Source organism: Poeciliopsis prolifica, unplaced genomic scaffold (genome assembly GCF_027474105.1).
Source record: "Poeciliopsis prolifica strain line A6 unplaced genomic scaffold, Auburn_PproV2 SCAFFOLD088, whole genome shotgun sequence".
NCBI lineage: Eukaryota > Metazoa > Chordata > Actinopteri > Cyprinodontiformes > Poeciliidae > Poeciliopsis > Poeciliopsis prolifica.
The window spans coordinates 316,983-338,587 of NW_026562463.1; the positions used below are offsets into that span (position 1 = coordinate 316,983).

At 37.4% G+C, this 21,605-nt stretch overlaps 1 protein-coding gene across 1 annotated transcript in view; it reads left to right on the forward strand.

The window, feature by feature from the left end:
• Positions 1-685: 685 nt before the first annotated feature.
• LOC129353343 (protocadherin-15-like) overlaps positions 686-21,605 on the forward strand; it is a 204,991-nt gene continuing 184,071 nt past the window's right edge. The window contains exon 1 of the mRNA XM_055022626.1: positions 686-1,285. The gene's annotated coding sequence lies outside the window, so the exon portion shown is untranslated. The remainder of the gene's footprint in view (positions 1,286-21,605) is intronic.

The following is a 21,605-nucleotide window of genomic DNA, read 5'->3' on the forward strand; positions in this document are numbered from 1 at the left end:
TCAACCATGTTGCAGGGTTCAGTTTTGATTTCTTTTTTGTCCTCAAATATTTCTCAAGCACCCTCTGCTGCCTGGTGGAATTCACAGCGTATTCTTCTAAACATTCCCTTTGTTCTAGACTTCAAATAATTAAAATTCAGTTTTGGTTTTGGTTCTTTTTTTTTTTAGATAAATTAAAATTGAAATTAAACATTAAAGTTTAATGAAAACGGATGAAGTCCTGAAATAAATCATTGTCAAAAATGAATCCAGATATTAATCGTGCGTTTGCATTGTGCCTCATTCTGCTCCTGAATGGAACACCGCGCACTGTGCAGCAAATGTCTTGGCAGCACAATAAAGGAAAAAAACAAAACTAAAGATCTTTGCCACAATGTGTATTTATCCATCACTGTTAGTCTTTTTTTTGCGCAGACAAGATGCATTTAAATCCAGATCAGTTGCGTGAGGAGCAAAAATTCGGTAACAGCGCGCGCGCACGCACGCACACACACACACACACACACACACACACACACCCACACACACACCCCACACACACACACACACACTTCCTTCTCCGCCATGGGGCGCAAAGAAGCGAAGCGGTGAAGAGTGAAGCGAACACCGGCTGATCCGGTCGCCTTTTGCTGTGGACGTTATTAGATTACGACGCAACGTTCGTCATCTGTGCAGCTGGCTGCTCCCGAAATGAACGCATGACGGCTTTTACGCTTACATATTTCTTTTTGAAAAGACATTCTCTCTCTCTCTTTTTCTCTCTCTCTCTCTCTTCATTCAGCTGAATTCGCCGCTGTTCGCCAACTCTTTGCGCCTCCCCCGCCCCTTCCCTCTCCGTCTCACTCCGCGGTTGGGAAAGCGAAGAGGAACATTGGAGACTGTTGCTCTGTCTCCCTCCTACAGCGCTCCAAGTCCCCCAGCGGAGACTTAAACTAAAGAACACTTGAAGAGAGACGGACTTTATTAGAGCACCAAACGTCGCTGCCATCAATTTTTTCTTTTTTTTTTTCTTTCTTTTTTTTATTCTATGTAAGACGCCGGTTTCTTCGTCTTGAACGCACCGTCATCGGAATATTGACCCGCTTCCCAAGACAATAATTGAATAAACAAATTAATTAATGAATAGATAAAGTAAGTCGGGTGAGCGTTCGACCAGGTTGGACAGATTAGTTGTGCTGGATGCTATTTCCTGGATTTCCTCTTTCCTGCGGCCGAGGGGGACAGCAACAGTGTGTGGAAAAGTAGATTTGAATGTTAAACATATGGCTTCGACGAGGATAACGCGGTAAGTCCTGCGCTGTATCCCTCTTAAACCCGTATTCCCTAATGGGAAAGCTCTCTGTTTGCTGAGTATTGACTTTAGAAAGCGTAAGCCGCAATTTCTAAGTAATGGGCATGTTATCTCGCTGCTGCTTTCATTGTTTTCAGCTGATCAAAAGCCTTGATATCTAACGCTCCTCTGTGTTAGGTCTATGCTTGTTTTCCCTTTTCTTTCTTTCTTTTTAAAAAAATAATTTACACTTGTGTGTGTGAGAGAAGGGAACTGCTCATGAGACTCACACTGTCAGAGACGCAATAATGTGAGACTTGGCGTAGAAAAGTGTGGCGGCTGAAAGCATGTTTTTAGGTAAACGTGAGGATTCGCTGTCCGTGGTGCTGAAGCCTCCTGATTGGATTTCTCTCTCCTGGTTTGGAGGCTTCAAATGACATCCACTAGAGTCAATTCAACGCGAGTCAGCGCATTCGTATGCAACGCTCGTCTTAAATGTCACCTCTTAACCTATCAATTAACACTGACTTCCATGAGATCATAACGCACCGTACATAGCCTGGTCGTATGTTCTGCTTTTCTCAAACTGAACGAGCTTCTGTGCAGAATTTGACATTTTCTTTTCTTTTACCCTAAAAATTCCCGATCGGCTCCCCAACATGTGCAGCATCATTTCTCCCGTGCGTCTTCAACTCCTGCAAAATCAGCCTACGCCAGCCTTTGGGTCTTGGATTATGAAGAGTGAGAGAATCATCCGATTAGTTTAAATTACGACAAGCTGTCGCCTCCTCGGCGCAGGTCAGATAAAGAGGGCAGAAAGTTAAAGTTGACTCCAGGTTGGTGGTTACTTCAGATGTAGGCTGTCCTTCACAGACGCTGCCTTTCTGCTCTTACGCTCCTGCCCTAACTGTGAACCTTTAATAATGCATTATTATGTGCTTTATGCAAACAGGATTAGCCACATATTGATCAGTAATGACAAACCCATGAGTCCACAATGCTTCTGTTTGTGTCCCAGTGAAGCAGAGTCAGTGTGTCTTGGTGAGTTTACCCAGTGGATTATGTGACTTTGCTGTCTACCTGTGCGTGAGAGTGTGATGCTAAACAGGATTGTGTGTGCGGCCTGCGTGCGTGAGTGTGTGTGCATGTGTTTGTAAATGCGCGTGGAGAAGGGGGGTCAGGCAGACAGAATGTGCTTTGTGAACTTGGGAGCCGTCAACTCCTCACTGTGTCAAATCCAGTTAGTCACGCTGGATGAGAGAGGGACCAGCACTTCGATCCAAATAACTGTGGCTATCTATATTTCTGTGACTCAATGTGATGTGATATTTCACTTTGGTTGAATTTTTTTAATTTGGAAGTGCAGAAGAATTTCTCTTTCACAATTTCTCCATGAAACGGCCCTTTCTTTCACTTCTGCATTACAAACTATTGAAAAACCAGAGAACTCCTGCTGTAAGTGTATTTCGCTGAGATTTTCTGTGGTAGATAACACAAAGTAGGATTTAAATGTAGAGTGGATGAAAACGGGAACAAGTAAAAGTCTGAAAAATCTGACAAGCATTTCTATTAACAAACCTATCAGTAATTTGTGGAATCAGTAGAGCCACAAGTGTCTTTGGTTGTATCTCTACCAGCTTTGTATATTTAAAAATTTAATAAATTCTCCTCTTTGGAAAATTTAACTAAGTCAGACTGGCTGGAGGGTGTTTTTCTAGTCTGATATTTGTATTCAAATGCATTTAGATCTAGACTTTGACTGGGCCATTTAATATCTGAATTTGCTTCTGTAAACTAATCCAACATAGATCTGATTGTATAGATAGACTTCTTGTCCTGTCATTAATCTCAAGTATTTGTAGAATTAAAAAAATTCTACAAATCTTGATCACTTGATCAAGAACTGATCAAGTGATCAGTTCTTGTTTAAAGGAATAAGTAAGACTGGGGAGAGAGTTTGAACACCAGTGTATTAGTTTCAAAGCAACATAAAAGTTCATATTCAGTATTTACAGTATTAAAGAAAAATAACCACTTTTACTGTGGGTTCAGAAATGTTTTTACAGTTTTTCTTTTGAAAATTAGAACTTCTAATCATGAGCAGAGTGTTAGTTTAGTTCTATTTTAGGTCATGTCAGTGCAGCAGATCTTAATCATGATCCCTGAGGCTGAGAAATTTTCCACTGTGCAGGGCAGCCTTGGCTTTTCTTGGTCCCAAGGTTCACAATTAGGGAGCGGTGCTTCATAATGTTATCCCTGAAGATTGACTTCTGAATTAATGGGAGGGTTTTTTGATTTGAGATGTATTTAATTCCTTTCTACTGAGTTCAGTATTTCACTGCCTTTTGGTGTTTTCTTCTGTTTTTAAACATTAGTGATTGTAGTTGTCAGCATAAATGAGAGCTTTTGTCTCACTGTTTTAAATTACTGGATAGTCTGCCTCTGAAGATGACTTTTTTGACAATTTAATTCCATTTTATCAGTTATCTTGTAATTATGTCTCCTGAAGTAATCAATTTTTCTAATAATCACATTCTTGCTGTCATTGATTGAACAATAGATATAGAAAATTATTCTTGCTTTGTAGAAAAAGAAAATATACAAGGCCACTGCCTGTAACACAATAAACCATTAAAAATATTCTCCAGAAAAAAACAATGAAAGAATTGGGTGATGCATTATTATTAGTGAAGGATTTTTGATTCTGTAAATGGTATTTGTAACATCTCCCTTTTATATAGGTGGCAGAGATATTCTTCCAAAACATTCTGTCAATTTATTGGACTTCATTGTGCTAAGCTACATGGCTGTATCATATCGATCGGATGTTATATTCTGGAAAAAGACTCGACAATTAAAGAAAAGTCAGCAAAATATTTGGAATTAGGGATTAGTTTTGTATCGTAAAGCCTTACTCAGGTTTCTTCGCCGTCACCTTGATCTGCGCCTTACTGACAGAGCGGATAACCTGATACACTGATGATAGACACACACACACGCCTCGCAGTCCGGATTGCCTGAAATTCACACCTGTGCTGTAGCTGAGGGCAAAAGTTCCCAAAGAGTCAATAAAAGCTTCACCACAGAAACACCAGGATCCCACAGCACCCAGTGACATGCACATAGTAATTACACGGGATGTGAGCTGTCACGTTCTGCTGGGGAAGGGGATCTGATTGCAACATTTCCCTTCACCGTGTCAATTAGAAAAGATTTGTGTCTCTGTCGGCAGTAAGGTTCTTTTAACTCTGCTTCAAGTTGGATTTGCTTTAAAGTTGAGATGATGTAACAAACACCGAACGCATCTCAATGTTGTATCAAGACCACCTAAGCCCAAGACCAAGTCAAGACCAAGACTTTGAGTCAAGCAAGACTGAAGCCAATGAGAGACCAGCTGCTGCTGGATATACTTCAATATTTCTGTGTTTGCTTTAGATTCTTTTGCTTTGGCTTTATTACAAAACTAAGCATCATGAAATCATCATTTCATGTTGATTCAAACTAAAGAATAAAATATTGTTTAATTTCTCTGGGTATTATTAAATAGAGTTTTTCTTTACATGTGTTCTTTATGCATTTAGTCTCCATGTTGCTTTCTCTTACTTTTGTGACATCAGGTCTTAATCCACAACTTTGTTAAATGAACGAAAGAACACTAGCTTCCCACCCACTAATGCTTGCAGCTGGATTCAGACATCCTGCTATAGAGACAATCAAGAATAAAAGCAGCAGTTTCTGTGAACCTTTCTGTCATTCAAGGAACCCAAAAATAGTGTAGTTGTTTGCTTCAGCCTCCGTCTCTCACCACACCGCAGTCTGTGTTTTCAGCTTGACCAAAACTGCCAGCTGAGCAGTCCTTTTAGCAGCTGGCCATGCAGCTACTCCTTCATAACAAATCTTCCACCATCCCCCATGCGTCGTTGGAGGATGTTGAAAGAAAGAAAAAGAACAGAAACTCGATTGTAGTGCATGGAGCCCAAAATAAATCTAGTTTTCCTGGAGCAAAAGATGCAGCCGTGAGCTTTTATCTGACTGCGTAACTGTTATGGATGACATCTGACTATCCTAGAGTTTTGAGGTTGGACACAAAGTTTTGCTCTTGCTGTTGGGAACTGGCTTCGTAGGTATGGTGTGTTCACTGACCACACAAATCTCAGATTTTCCAGGGGCTAATCAGCTGCTTTCCAGTCAAGTCAAGCGTCCAATGAGGAGACCAGCTGGTTCTGGTCTGCAGCCAGTGGATTGCTGCATTGTTACTTTCTACTTATTGCAGGAATTAGGCCTTTTAAGTAAGAAAGCTGCTTTCTGTATCTCTCTGATCAAAAATGCCAATTACTGTTGGGACTTAATAAATTGGCACCGGTGTAATAGTTTTTTTTTTCTATCCCTAAGCAGATTATTTTAGGTTACTCCTGTTTGAAACTAATTTGCGTAAAAGTCTGCTCTTTTTAATGACAAAAACAAGCTACACCTGCTCACTGAAAATAAATGCCCTTTTTATAGCAGTTTTTTTTTCTTTTACATTTATTATGTTTCACCTGTGATATCTGCATTTGCTCTCATCCCCCTCCAGACAACCTATTAGAAAGGTGTCAGACTGAGTTAGGCTCACTTGTAGAATCAGGCTGAGATCTTTAGTTTTAGGCTAAGCATGGAGGAATCTGCTGTCCTAGGAGGGAGAAGGCAATTCCCTCTGCACATCAAAAGCATATGTTCTCTATCTGTTCTTTTTATGCTGTTGGAGATTTATTCTGCTTACCCTAACACCTCTCTCTTTACCCAATGGTAGCAGTTTTTTATGTATGTGAAGTGTTGAGTTTTTTTTATGCCCTTGCATAAATACACCCCCTGATGAGAGGAGCGTTTTACTCAAGTGCTTCTTTTAAGCTTCACCAGACAGTTGTTGTTGTTGCAGCTCTGCTGGGATATATATTTGTCCTAATGTTCACAACAAGCTTGTACAGATGCGTCTTAGCGTCTTATTGAGTTAGTCAGGCTTCTGTGAACACCAGCTGCATCTTAACTAAAGGCATATTCTTTGGATTTATGAACTTTTAAGTGTTCCCGTAAGATGAAAGAGCATGTGGTGAAAGCCAAACATCATTTCCCAGCTTGTGTCAGCCAACCTTTCACCGCACATACAATGGGATCTTTATGGGAAATATCTAAGATCGCTTTTCAGCATTTTTTAGAAATGCAGTCAGATCCGAGGAGTGTATTCGACGCCTCTCTTTGCAGTGATTGTTTTATTTTCTTGCAAATGAAACCTAAGATGGGAGTGAGGGAGCACTTTATCTAATATTTGCTTTATTTGTAAGCACACAGTTCAAACCGGCTCAAGTTTCTTTAACTTTATTTCTTGAACCTCCTCATTTGGATCCTAATGACATTTTGTCGACAGACTCTTGAGCGAGGCGCTGGTCTGAATTTATATCAGTAAGAGAAATGAATACAAATTCAGCAAAACATTCAAGGCATTTGTGATTTTTACAAGATTATATGCCTGCTGGCCGAAATACAGACTGCAATCTGCATATCTGGCAACCCAGGCAGGGAAAATCAAAGGACACAAAATAGCAAAAGCTGCCTTGCTTGTTTTTCTTTGTGACCAATTATTTCTTGTGTTTATTCTTCATAAAGGGCACTATGAATTGTCATGCCATTTCCAGTAATGAGTAAATAAGAAAGAAAAATGGATTGTAAAACCAAACCAAAAACCAAAAGAATGAAGCAACTGGCAACAAGAGGCTAATTTACTGCTCTATCCAAGATTTTATTAAAGCACCAGTTTCCATACTGAACGTAAATGTTTATTTTTTATTTTTTTCTGGTTTTTAATTGTAAGTGGTGGATATGCTGTATTAGAACATCCTTACTGGTGAGACAGAGTCCCATGGTAAGATTAATTTAAGTCAGTTTTAATCCTGTGTGGTAAAAGTTCTGACAGCCCTCTGCCCCAACTTAATACCCTAAGAAGCTCTCTATCTGATCAGAGGCTCCTAAACCTCCTCAGTGCCAGACTCAAATGAAAAGTAATTAGTCTGTGAGTGATAACCATACATTAATTTAACACAGTTCTGTGTTTTCTGCGGATAGTCACTGATTTCCTCTTCTGAAGATCAATAACTATGTTCTGTTATTGACCAACACAAAGAAGCAAAAGCTGTGAGGTAGAAGGACAAATTTTTACTTTCATTCACACAATAAATCTGAAGCCTCCATTCCCCCAGAGTCACTACTTTGTAAAATCACCCTTCTCTACATTTATAACAGCAAGTCTTTTGAGGTGTATCTTTTCCAACTTTCCACAACCCAATGATAATTTTTTTTTCGCAGTCTTCTTCCTTTGCAACAACTGAAGCACAGTAAAACTAAAAGGAATGCATGTGCTTAGGAATCCCTGAATTCAAATTCAAATTTAAATGCAAAAATACTTTATTGATCCCAAAGGGAAATTAAATATGTCTGCCAGCAAAGGCTCAAGGATTCCTCAAACAGGTATGAAAGAATCAAAGAAACACTCCAAATGCATTTTGGTGAGGACATAACATTAAACATTACATAAAGCTCAAAACTGTTAATTTTACATAAAACCTCCCTTTTAATCTGAAGTTATTGTTCAGGCTTTGATAGGTTTCCCTCACTTACTGTACTGATTACAGCTCCATTTATCTTTACCATCAACTGCCCATCTTTGTTGTCCCTGCTGAAAAAAAGCATCTGAACCAGAACTTGATGCTGCCTTGATGCTGCCTCGACCAGGTTTGTTGGTGTATACGGCATGATCAGGGGACATACAGTGTTTCACCACCTAGTATTCAACATATGAGTCTGAAAGTTACATTTTGGTTTCGTATTACCATTCCAGATCATTTTTTATTATTTCCTTTGCCCCTATCAAGTGCAAATGGCTTTGTTTCAAAGGCTAATTTCTTCGTACTCATTGTCCATTTAATCATGGAGCGCACAATTAATTGACAGCGATCTTTCCATTCGAGTGTTCAACCTGAGACGCAGATCCTTGCAGCTTCCCCAGAGTTAATATGAGCTTTTCAGCTTAGGAGGCTTGCCTTGTATTGATGATTTTGTATAATAGTATTGGAGTAAACGTTTTTGCACAGTGCTCCTGCAATTTTTAACAACTGGGAGAAGTATGCTAATAAAATTGCTCTCTTTTATCTCACAATACTTCTAGATTAAAAGAATGTAAATTGTTCATTTGTTTAATAAATAGCTTAAAGGATGAAAGGAGACTGCTGTCCTCTGCCAAAGCTGTTATCATTTTCTGTTATCCATCACAATACTAAGCTACACAAGCCTTTTATGCCCTCATATTTTTTGCTGAACTCTCCACCTATTCTCATCGTTTGATGAAATGTATGCCAGCATGTCTCTGTAGCATTTCTAACAGAGAACGGCGGAATCAAAAAGTACTTTTAGAGAAAATGCAATGAAATGATGTAGCTGAACATCAGAAAAAACCACATGCACTAAAGTAAGCATATGTCACATAAGGAAGAATCAAAGCTATCAACATCCGTTAAGCTCAGTATCTTTCATATCTCCATAGAGGACCTAAAGCCTATGAGTAAATTGGGAGTACTGGTGTAAGGAAAATTATTAGAGAGGCTTAGGATTCTGTGTTTTTACTGATAATACATCTGTGGAACAGACATATGCACAATTTTGATCAAAACTCTGGTGCAAAACACCTTCATTATGTTTTTTTTTTCCTCCACAGATTTTTGCCTAAGTTAGTCACATTATGTATGACAACTGTTGATACCTTTCAGTTATGGGCTGATCCATGATTTATTGCCTACAGCAGTTTTTACACTTTAGCAATCCATTGAAATTTTTTACACTTTAGCAATCCATTGAATTTTTTTCTATTTTTGTTTACAACAAAAATACTAAGTTATGGCACACCTCTCATCAATGTTGTTAAGATAATGGCATTAAAAAGAAAAGTTGGTTTGCTAAAAATGTGGATGTCTGGCAGAGTTCAGGGTAGATGACCTGGTCCACCTTTGTGTTATAAAAATATCTCACTTTTACTTAGCTTACCAGCAATTGCAGTGCCCTGTAAACCCCCACCTGGGCTTTTTACTTCCAAAGGTGTGGAGATTATTTTTCATTAAATATTTCAAGTTTTTGGAACGCTTCCCTTAGTTAGATTACCTCTGAATCAAACTGCTAATTTAAAAAAAGTTTTGGAGACATTTGGTGTGTAGGAGTTAATTAGCTGGATGTGAGAAGCAAGATCATATGTAAGTTTTTTTGTATTTAATTTCATCATCTGTTAAATCATAGAGATGTTAGACAAACACTTCCTTATCTACTTTTAGATTGTTTAGTCAAATGACCTTCTATACCACTATGTTGTGGTTACTATATAGGAAAATGTTGTGGAGCAGGTGTTGTTTTGCATTTTAAGCACTGCTTGTGTAATTCAATGCAAATAATTTGTGAATATGTATTTTTCTGCTGGTCTACGTAGTGCAGTCCATACTTTAAGTATAAGAATGTAAATCTTTTACAGACTTTTGAAAAAGATTGTAAATCGATAATTAGTTGGAATTAAATTACGTTATCATAATTCCTAACAAAAAAAGGCTTGATTTTGGTGTTCAGAGGAATGAGGAAATCATTTTCTGTTAGGTATTGCTGTGGTATGTCATTGCCTGCTGTAGTATACAATCTCTGTACAGTACTAGAAGTAACCACCACTAGTATCTGCTGAACTTGTGCCTCTGGTCTCACCTTTTAGCCGCCGTAGACAGGCACCACTGAGCCCGTGGTCCAGAACAAGATTAGGGGGCAGCACCGATAGAGAGTGATATGCACTGTGCTCTCTGCTGGAATAACATACGGAGCTGAGAAGAAGAACCCGCGACTCAAAATAAAGTCCCAGCTTGGCTGTGCTACGTCAGAGCTATAAACTGATCACAGCATGTATTTGTCAGGCTGTCATGCAAAAACTCTGGTGCCTAAATTAACTGATTAATTCAATTTTTGCTGTTTGGTATAACTTAAACACATGGTGCTTGTTAGTACTATGGTGCTTCTTTTGAACAATTGTACAAAATACACATCCCAGTCACAAAAATAGCATTTGTCCCAAACAAAAGTAGAAAAAAAAGTATTCCAAAGGTTTTTTTTTTCTTCAATAATATTAAAGATGATTAGTTTTGCTTGTACACTGTTTGTGGTTTTTTTATGGTTTTATTTTGGACCTTACACAGAAATAACAAACAGACATTTTTCTCACAGTTATGTGTAATACATCCTGTATCACCTCCTCCTGACAACACCCCACATCCCAGTATATTCTTTCACCACCAGTTCATGGAAATCTGCCTCATTTACATTTTCTTTTCTGCAACATTTCAAGTTTCATGACAGTTTTATAGAAATAAGCTAATATCTCTTCTGCCTACCGCTCTAAAATACAACATAAAGAGTAGTTGGTGGTGACTGTCTTTCGAACCTGATCTAGATGCTCTCTGCAAAAACATAAATTCTTCAAAAAATGAGGCCAAATGTTGTGTTTGGAAGTGTCTTAAAATAAGGCAACCAAAAATGAGTGAAAGAACTGGACATATTCATTGCATAAAATAAATAATTTTTACGCAATACAACTAAGTTGTATTATTTATTTACTTTTTTCCTTTTTTAGATTCCTTTAAATTTGCAGTTTTATTGTCAGGCCACATTAATTTCTACATTCAGTTCTGAGAGGAAAGAGAAATTATCTGAAGACCTTCCAGATAGCTGAAATTATGTCATTTTTCTGTAAATTGCAAATCAGTATTTAAATAAGACATATTTTATAGATGTCATTCTGCTATGAATTTCCTTTATTGTGCTTGTTGCCCAAGAGACATTTTTTATGCAAATGCTATGTCACATGATCAGATTTTACAAAACCAGAAAAACAAAACAAAATCAGCTAGAAAATTTCAGAGATTGTTGAATAGATGAAACCAGAACCAGAGGAGGATTGCTTAAGATTCATGTTTGAGGTTTTGTTTGATCTTTTTATGCATTCATATGTATATAATGAGTATGTTGGCATGTATGGGGGCCTGTCTGTGTTAGCAGCCACATGCTTAGCCAGAAGAAGGTCACCAATGTTAAGTCTTGCTTCTAGCTTAGCGGTGTGTGTGTGTATGTGTGTGAAAGTCTGTGAGAGATATAGGGAGTGAGATTACTGTGGCTATTGCCAACTTCAAAGTCTCTTCTGGTGTTGTGCCAGGTCAGCATGTTTACACAGGAGAATTGGTGTTGGGACACACACACATTGAATCATACACCGTCCAGGTCCTGCATGTGCGTAGACACAACCTTTGCTTTCTGGGCAGGGAACACACGCTGATCCACACACCGCCCAGAGTGCATTGGTCTTATCAGTGGTCCCTGTGAGTTAGGGGAGGCATTTAATCAGGGTTTCTGTGCAGCTCTTGGCATCAAACTGATTCCACCATCTCCTCTCTGCTGCTTCTCCCCATGTCTTTCATTCACTCTCCCTTCACACTGAGAAGTCGAGTTGGCTAAATATTGCCCAGCCATAAAATTTAGTCCCAGAAAAGTTAAAACTGGATCACTGGAGGCTTAAAATAGTTCCACAGTCATTTACTAACTTTTCCAAGTGCTTTTGGGAACGATTCGACAAGTGAAGGCCCTCCCGCAACGAGCTGAAGTCACAGATTTGAGCCCTTATATGTTAAACGATAAGTGGTTTCAGCTACACTTTAATCAGAAGTTTGACATTTTGAGAAATTGGGAACTCCTGAAATCCTCCGTCATCTCATTTTTCATGCTCATGTTTAAGATGAGGTTTTATTTCCTACTCAGTGTCAGAGAGTATTTTAAATGTTAAAATCCAGAAACTGTAGAGACATTTAACTTAAGTTTTTCTTTCTCCTGAGACCAACAGGTAATGAGAGTATAGAATTGTTGAAATGCTCCTTTGCTTTCAGAAAATAATGAATCTTGGCATGTACTCTGGCTGTGTTTTCTGGAGTTTTACACAGTTAGGTTGGCTAAAATAAATTAAAACAATAGAAATCAAGGAGTTAGCTGACAATATCTCTATATAAAACAGTTTTTTCTGTTCCACTTCACTTATAGACAGATTTTTTTAGAACTACACAGTATTTGTGTTGAATTTTTGCCCTTATCATATAGCCTTTTTTATTCTGTTTTTATATAGTGCACATTTCTGTCTTTGTGAGAATCTTCTTGCTTTGATTGTCTGTCTCGTTGCTGCTGTTGCATTCAAATGTCCCCATTGTGGGCTAATAAAGGATATTTATTTTTACTCTAATCACCCATTCTTTTGGGGGAAAAAAAACTAAATGCAATGGGCAAACACACTCCTACACATCAAAATGATTTCTTAGAATCAATATGCATATTTAGTATCTAATTAAATACACATTTGCAGTCATATCAATACCAGTGGTGCTGCCTTCATCTCCTGCAGTTGAATCTCTGTTTTTCCTGCCAGAGCTGAACTCATGAGCACTTTTTGAACATGGATCTGGATCTGTTGCAAGCATAAAAGTAATTCATTGTTATTGACTTATTAATTGTTTTAAGCTATGTCACCAGACTGTGACCAATTAGTAGCATTTTGTTACTATTTTAGAGAATTATTTTACAAAGCACAACAGTATGCCTTGGAAATATACTGATGCTTTTTTCTCCTCCCCCTTTTTTTCTTTTGTCCCCATTTCCTTTGCTAAATGCCAAGAGGGAGCACAAACATGTTTGCTCATTTGTATTGTGTAAAATATAATGACACACAAAACTTTATAAGAGCTGCGAAAGAAGAGTGCTGAAAACCACAGCATGTGTCCGGGTGTTTGAGTGTCTCAGCAGCTTACTGCTGCTATTGTTTTTCAAAAGAAATGAGCAAACATGTAACTGTTGGCTCAGACTCTAACATTTGAATGCTTTTTAAATAGTCCACAAACTCACAAAAATGTATTTCCTTGTACTTTTGCTGTCATTTAATGCGTTTATTTTTCTTCCTGCGATAGTTTACAAAAAACAGTTATCTCAGTGAGTATTAAAGAACCACATTGTGCCTGTGAATTTATTAAGTTCCATCCAATTATAACCGGCTAAAAATTGCTGTTTTAACTTTAAGGGCATAAAATATTGATTTGACATATTTTTATTCAATTGTGCTCAGGCTGGTTGCTCGTAATGATAATATTTACTTCCATGTCTGAAATTTAAATGTGAAAAAATATGGGAGACAAAACAAATTCAGAATATTGATATTATTGCCTGAACTTTAGAATCAATAATTAAAATATTAATGCAAACGACAATAAACACCTCAGGCAAAAGTCATGAGGCAAGGCTTCAGTTTGAATTTTAGTTCATTAAATGAATATTTCTATGAAAATTTATCAACTTGCCAGGAGGAAGTCACAGGAACTCCTGTTGTGTAACTGTTTAGAGACTAAACAAACCGGCACTTATCCAAGGATTTAAAAGTTGTTTTGGTTGAACAAATCTATCTTTAATATCAAATTGGTGAAAGAACAGTTGTGATAAAAACTCTAACTCCACACACTAACATTCTGGCATCACACTGATAAATGTAATTTCTGCTCCAGTTCTGACCAGCATTATTACTCTGTAAAAAATATCCTACTTTATTTTAGCAAAGCAGGCTGCGGTTTGTGTAAATCTGACTTTTCTCCACATCATCAGTTCATGCCTTTTTTGTGAATGCCTCAGAGTAATACAGCTGTCAAAACATTTTCTCTGAGAACATGTTGTGGTAATACTGGCAGGTTATACAAAAAGACAAAAAAGAAGCAATTTATTACCTGATAGCTTTATGCCTCTGGGTCTGGTTTCTGTTTCTTTGCTTGAGTTAGCTGATGAATTCATTGCCTGTATTCTGACCTAACTGCTAAGATGTAAGTTGTTCCTATTTTTCCTATCCTATATGAGTTTCATGCAAACTACCTCTTGTGATAATATGATAAAAATGAACTGCTTGTCTGATGAATTTTTCTGTATTCTTGTTCTTTGGCCATTTGATAGTGACATCAGTCTTTATCCATTGTGTACTGGTATAGATTTTCATTTCATTGTCTCAGCCTCATCACCTCCACAACAGAGGTGATGCAAAAAGAATCACTAAATTTTGTTAATGTCTCTTTTTGTCTGATTTCTTTTCATTTGAGTTGGTCTTCAAATTCAGTTGACTTTGGTAGTAAAGTCTCTCTGAAAGTTCAAAATGAGCTATTCTAATTTGTGTTGAACACCAAAGAGTTTAAGGCAAATTTAACTAATTAAATGAAAAAAGGAAAAGTTATTGGCTCATGAGATGTTGCTTTATTCCTAAAAGACCAACTAAATAAATTTATATTTAGAGGTTATTCGTTAGCCTCCTCAATATTTGTTTGTGCAGTTCGCCTAATGTTTTTCTATGTTCTTATTTCACGGCACAAAACTGAAAACTTTTCTGCCAGTTATTTCTACCTCTTCACCCTGGTGTTTTCTCTCTCTTTGTTCTGTTTTGACCCAGTGTCGTTAATCTTTGAGAAAGAACCGTTTTGATGGATTTTCTCTTTAATCACATTAAGTAAAGCTCTGTGATCAAGTCTTGTCATGCTAATCAATTCAAAAATGGGGGTAGCACTTTGCATAAATTGAATCGATGAAGGTTTTTGAAGACATTAATTATTCAGCAATTGTTTAAATGCTTGTCTACAAAACTGATTTAAATCCTTACATAATAAATAAAAGAAGCATATTTTAATTTGTTTTAAAGTGTATTTCACATCTTTACCCTGTTCATGAAATGTTTAATTAACTATTCAGTAGTTTTGAAACTGAAAAAATGAATGAATCCGTATAGAGGAGCTCTAGTTACAGCTTCTCTGCGTGTGGAGTTAGTGCACTCTGGATCTCTGGATCAGCAGCTTTGCAGCCACAAAAACGTGACAGCATTTAATTTGGCAGCTGAGAGCAGTGTGCAAGCCCGGCTGCCTGTTCCAGGGCAGTATGTCAGGCCTGCATACTGTGCCGTGGAATTAGTTCACTGTGCTGGCAAAGGCAGGTGTTAGCATGGTGACATTTTAAGGAGAGAACTACCTGGAAACCAGGCTGATGTTGAAATCAGTGCCGGTAACACATTCCCGAGAGTGTTTGACAGATATCTAGAAAGGAAAAAAAAAAGGTTTTATGAATGTGTCAATTTTTAAACACCTGCATTCACCTTATTTGCAAAAAAAAAAAATCTCAGAGTGACTGTTTTGAAATTGCAGAAAATGTGACAGAAAGGAATTGCTCTTATATTTTTGGTTGGACAAGCACACATGCCACAGGATTTATTTTGGTTTCTTGACAGTTTTCAAGTTTAACAAAAAAGTTTTGTGGGCTCTATGGGGATGTCAATTTTCAAATTTGCTTTTTTTTTTTTGTTGCTAAAATCGCTGTGTGAATATTTCCCAGGCACACAGGTGCAGACATTTGCTTATTAAATGTATTCAAACGAGTCTCCAGTTTACTGACTAATTAGGCTAAAAATGTTTCTGTTCAAAAAAGTCAAAGCTTTTACTCCTCAATATGTTTGCTATATCTGCTGAGATGCAGATTCATTTAAAACAATAAATATTGAAGATAAATTTCTAGATAATTTGATCACTAATAGTTCAGGTAAACAATCCTGCAGATTGTACTCCAAAATACTCTTAAAATCTATAAAATTTCTTGTTGGATCTACGTTCTCCAATGTGACTGCAAATGAACATGCTAGAGAAAACAACTGGACAAAACAAGTACAATATTTCAATCCCAGACTCACTGTTGTCTGGAGAAGAAAAACATACATTTCATACATTCAAATTGTAACATCCATGACATAAGCAGAGAAATCAGCTACCTGAAATAAGACGTGAGATTTATTGCCGTCTGTAGACTCATATGGCTGTGAAATAATTGAGGAGCGGAGAGGTGAAGGCTATCTGACTGATCAGTCGTGGTCACCGGTGGCAGCACAATCTGTCATGGTTAACATCTACTAACACCATGTTAAGCGCCAGACATGGCTCATTATTCATCCCTTTGCATGTGAAAAGGTACATGTGGATAAATCAAGTCAACTGCTCTTCAGCAACACAGACACTGAGACAAAAACTGTGGATTTCAGGGAAATGGAGAGTACCCCACTGTTTATTTATTTATTTTTTTTAATGATCTAAAAGGTCAAAACCTGTATTTGTTTGGATCCTGGTGTGTTTGTGTTTTGATTTATTTTTGATTGATTTCATTTATACTAAGTCTTGCCATATTTTGTTCATTCCTTTCCATATTATTATGTCATGTTCTTTCCCCATATTGGGTTTTGTTCTTAGATCAGCATTGTTCTTTTCCGCCCTTGTTTTGTACTTTCTTCAATTGTTCGTTCAGCTTCTTTGTGCTAATTATTCACCAAGCCTGTCAACTTGGTCCCTCTCACAGCTGTTTCCAATCACCTGATCTCCTCACCTGCATCTAACGTTATTCTCCACTCCTCCATCAGGATTTAAGCTCACTGGTTTTAATTGTCTGCTTCTGTTTTTTCCCATTATTGACTCAGTTTCTCTCACTCTTGCTGGCCCGTTTCATGCCCTGATCGCGCTGTTGTTTATTAATATGTTTCCATGTGGTCTGTTTCTAAATATTGGATCAGTTCGTGACGTACACAGTAAGGTAAATGAAAACTGAGTGCATATTTGCATTTAGATTTGTGTTTTTGTGCATTTCTGAACACAGATGTCTCCCAGTGAATTTCAGCAAGTAGGAAGAGTACTAAAGCTAATGATTATGTTCAATGATAACGATACAGAGTGAATGGGGGAAAAAAAAAGTTTTTTATGTACATTTGCTGCAGTTTTGCTCCAATATTTAAGAAAATAATGTCACCTTACAACAGGAATGGCTGCCGATGAAAACTTTCAGACGTTATGTTTAATCTGAAAAAGTTAAAAACGGAGAGGAACTGGTAAGCAGTGACAGGTAGAAGACAGTGTAATTATTTTTGACTTATTATTTTTAGAATTTGTTAGCCTAGCAGTCTTCTTTTGAATTTTGATTCAACATGATCACCTCCCACTGGGAAGGAATACATTGAGCCATACTGATTATTTTTGAAAAACAAAACAAAAAAAAAAAAAACAGGAAGGAAAAAAATCGGTTGCGTAACCAGTGTCTAAAAGGTAGTTTATTTTCACTCAATTTAGAACTTGGCTGTATAAATAAAGCACAACTACCATTAATGTGAAAATCAGGCTATATGTGAAATTAGGGTGAGCAGCAGCTTGTCTCCCAATTATATTTTCTTTTCCTGGAACCTGAAACCTGACGTACTCAAACCCTTTCAACCTGCACCGGTTGGTGAGGTTCAGTGTGGTACCTGCTGAGCTATAGAAACAAAGAAAATACAAAACCACAGTAGGATAACGGCATAGAGCAGAGTGTTTCTCTCTCTGACGCATAAAATTCAGCACCCATGACGCACTTGCCTGATTTTTAATTGCTTGCTATTCAAAAGGGTTAAAAAATGCCTGGCAAAAAGAACGTGACCTGATCCTGCAACGGAGGATCAACTCCTCATCCATCCAGAAGCTAGGAATGTTTGTAGTGAGTGCCGTCCTGCCGGAAGAGTTCACAACAAAGCGAAGGCATATTGCAATCTTGCTTTTTACTGAGCCCAGATGGTGAGCCCTGCTGAAATGAGGTTAATTACGGCAGGGAGGGAGCACAGAAAAACAGCAAAGGCTTAAACTCCAAACTTTGCTGAATACTTTTATCCTCTGTTCACATTTTCTCATATTTATATTTGACTGGAGAGGGACACCGTGCCCCCCATTTCTCCTCTCACTCAAATTTCAGTCCTTGTCAGCTGTCATATTTCTGCTTGTTAATTTGGTTGCTCACTGCTCAGACTCTGGTCGAGTAGTCAGCTGGAACATCTACTTGGTCAAATTAGTTGCTGCTAAAGTTGGAACATGTTCATATTGTGATCATTAGTGCAGTGCTCTGGTATGAAGTCTTCTCCAATGGACTTAAATAGGAGAGAGAGTGTTACAGAGTTGCTTTGAAAGTTTTTACTTGGGGAGAAACGGACTCTACAAATCATGAGCACTGCTTCTATTAACAATTATGTTGCCTAAAAATCACATTTCTTAGTATAGTCTTACATTAGTGTGTCTGTGCATTGCAAACTGGAGTGTGAGTGTATTTCAAAGAGAAAAGTAGATTGCTGCATTTACTTAGGTAGAATTCAGGATGCATTGAAAGGCCACCATCATGCCTCCTACATCCTGAATATATTTATTTTTGACATTTTTCCACATCAGCCGACAGGAGAAGCGAAAACATAAAAATGGAAAAACGTAACATTTTTTGACAACAAAATGACTTATTGGGGGTATAAAGATTAAGCCTTTTTATTTTTAAAATAAAGCAAAACTAAACAAAAGCATTCTGAACAGGAGATCTGGACCAGATGCAAAGTATAAAATTATCTAGGTGTTAGTTTCATCACCACTTAATTTGCTTCTTTCATTTAAAGTTCTTTTCATAGCTTGTCAAGAACAAATCAGCTTCTCTCTCGTTGCCCAGAAAATAATGTAACATTCACTCCCACACCTGTTGCTGCAAGCATTCTCTAAGATGTTAGATGGCAAAATAAAATTCTCTGACGTCTCCCATTTTGAAATCATCTCATTTGGAATTGTTGCTACTAAGCTAGCAAATTGCAAAAAAAAAAAAAAAACATTTTAAATTGACCCTTAATAGTCGTAAGAAACTTGCATACAATCTGCATCTTGTTGCTGTAAAGACTGGTTCAGGAAAATGTCTAATTCTTGTAGCTGGATTTCTGAGCGTGTCTCTAATCTCTATTGTACTTCTGGTTATGTACTTAGTAGTTATACAGTGTTATTTAAGAGCCAATGCTTTGACAAAAATAAAAGTTAGGTGAAGTTTGTAGAGCATAAATTCAAAAAGTTTTGCACAAATGTTTTGGGTGACATGCCTCTGCAAAAAAAAAAGGCATCGTTTTTTTTTTTCGTTTTTTTTTTTAAGATTTACTACTTGGATTGTGTAAAACTTTTGTTGTTAAAAAGTGGCAGGCTGGCAAACTTGCAACTAGCCTTGAAACTTTGACTTTTCTAATGTGTGTAAAACAAAAACAAACCTTCAAATATGTCATAAAACTCTAACACAAATTTTCAAATTCCATAACTTTTGTTTGATCCCCCCAAAAATGGCAAGCAAAGCAGTAATGGGTGCACTACAAGGTTTTTGACACCACACAAAGGAAAATGATAAATACCGTGTTTGGTTTGTGGCAAAACCTGTAAACAGACCTATGATTTAATAGGAGTCATTTCTCATGAGCTGCAGCATTGAGAGATGGATGCCAAGGTTCTCCTCACCCACTTATTATATCGTGGAAGGCTGCGTTTTCTTGAATGTACATTACAGCTTTCATGGCGAGAAAATGAGAGGCTAAAGCGCACTCTGCAACCCTTCACAGCTTGTCAACAAAGAACATTCATAAATATTACAACACTGAGAAGTCAGAGAGGACTCAAGGACACAGCAAAGCCTAAATATAATTTCAAACCTTCTCAATCTAGGAGTGCCAAGATGACCGACTTATCAAAAGAATCTTGCTGAAAGATATGGTGACCTGATTTCTTATACCTGCTCTTCCTGTCTCCCATGCTGAGAGTAAAGCATATATAACGTTAGTTTCAGTGCAAACTTTCATTTATTTTGTCTCCATGCAAACTGTTCCTTCTACAGAATAATGAAACAATAAGGGTTAATTTAGTAACTAAATAAGAACCTTTGTAAAACCCTAAGGGGGTTGAGAGATTATAAGAATTATTCCCTACAATTTTGCCATCTTTATTTTTTATTTTTTTTGGTTGTTCCACCAGTTTATATTCCATTGCTTTCCTTCTATATTATTCGTTTTTGCCCCTGCAATGGCTAGACGAATCAATACATACATTTCTGAAGCTGAAATTTTATCTTATTGTGCCCTCGGTAAGCTCCGCTGCACTGCAGTGATTACTTTTAGAAAGCAAACGTCCTTGGAGGCAGATGGGAACAAATTTCACAAATTGCTTCATTCATTTTGGTGACATTTCAGGTCACACAACAGGTGCCAGTTTTATTGACATCAATGCACTAATTTTTTTCCGCTATGGTACCAAGTTCAAGTGGAGATGAAAATACTAACAATTCAACTTGAGTGAAATCAAATGACCCCGAAGTGGAGAAGAAACCAGCATCACTGACATACGGCAGGTAGAAGTCAGATGTCTATGTAAAAAGTTGCAAATCTAAACATAAGACACGGTCACCATCTTGCACTTGCACTGTCTTCAAGCATCCTTCATTTACTTCACTTTTAATGCAGTAGTTTGCCTTTTGTCCACCTTGAAGTGTCTTACAAAATAAATAAAACACATTTTGGTCACTATAATGTGATAAAAACATCAAAGTTTATGATCCAAAGCAAAGTAAACACACCTTTAAGGACTAATCAATAAATTATCTTTTGTTTTTCTGCCACACTATTTCCCTTGAGTATGCAGCAACATTTCACAGGAATGCTGAAGTGTAAAGAAATAAAATGTTGCAAGCAAGGCTCTGTTTTTGTCATTCAGGAGACAAACTTTAGATGTATGTCTTGAAATTGCATCTTGTTTTCTTTTCATAGGAATGCTTGAAATAAATCTACTTAGGAGGTATATATTTTCTTCCTTGTATTGTGTGTGTGTTTACCTGGATCTCTCTTTGTAGCACTTGGGGACAATCAGGAAAATTGTGGTGTTTTGGATGCTGGTTCTTCAGACTCACAGGTGCTGACTGTCACTTTGACACTCAGTGAGATTGGCGGAACAAGATGGGCAAAGTGCCCGGCCATTAGCTTATTGGACAGCCTGGTCAACACAACTGCGTGTGTCAAGAATGTGAATCCCTCTCTTTGCTCCCACCGATGTTGCAAAGTGGTGAGGATTTGGTGTGAATTACTTTTGATGCAAAACATGGAAATCCTGCTTTATGTTTATTTGCAAACATTGTTTGCGCCATACAAATGAGTTAAGTCATGTTGACGGCACAGCACTGCAAGTGGTTTCACACACAAACTCAATTCAGAATGTGTAACTAAGCATTTGCTGAGCTGTGCTGGAATAAATACCTTATGTTGTCTACTTACCTTTGCCCATCATTTCCATGAAATAAAAGTTCCCGAATATAAATGCCCAGATTTTTCTCAAAATATTTGATCAAGCAT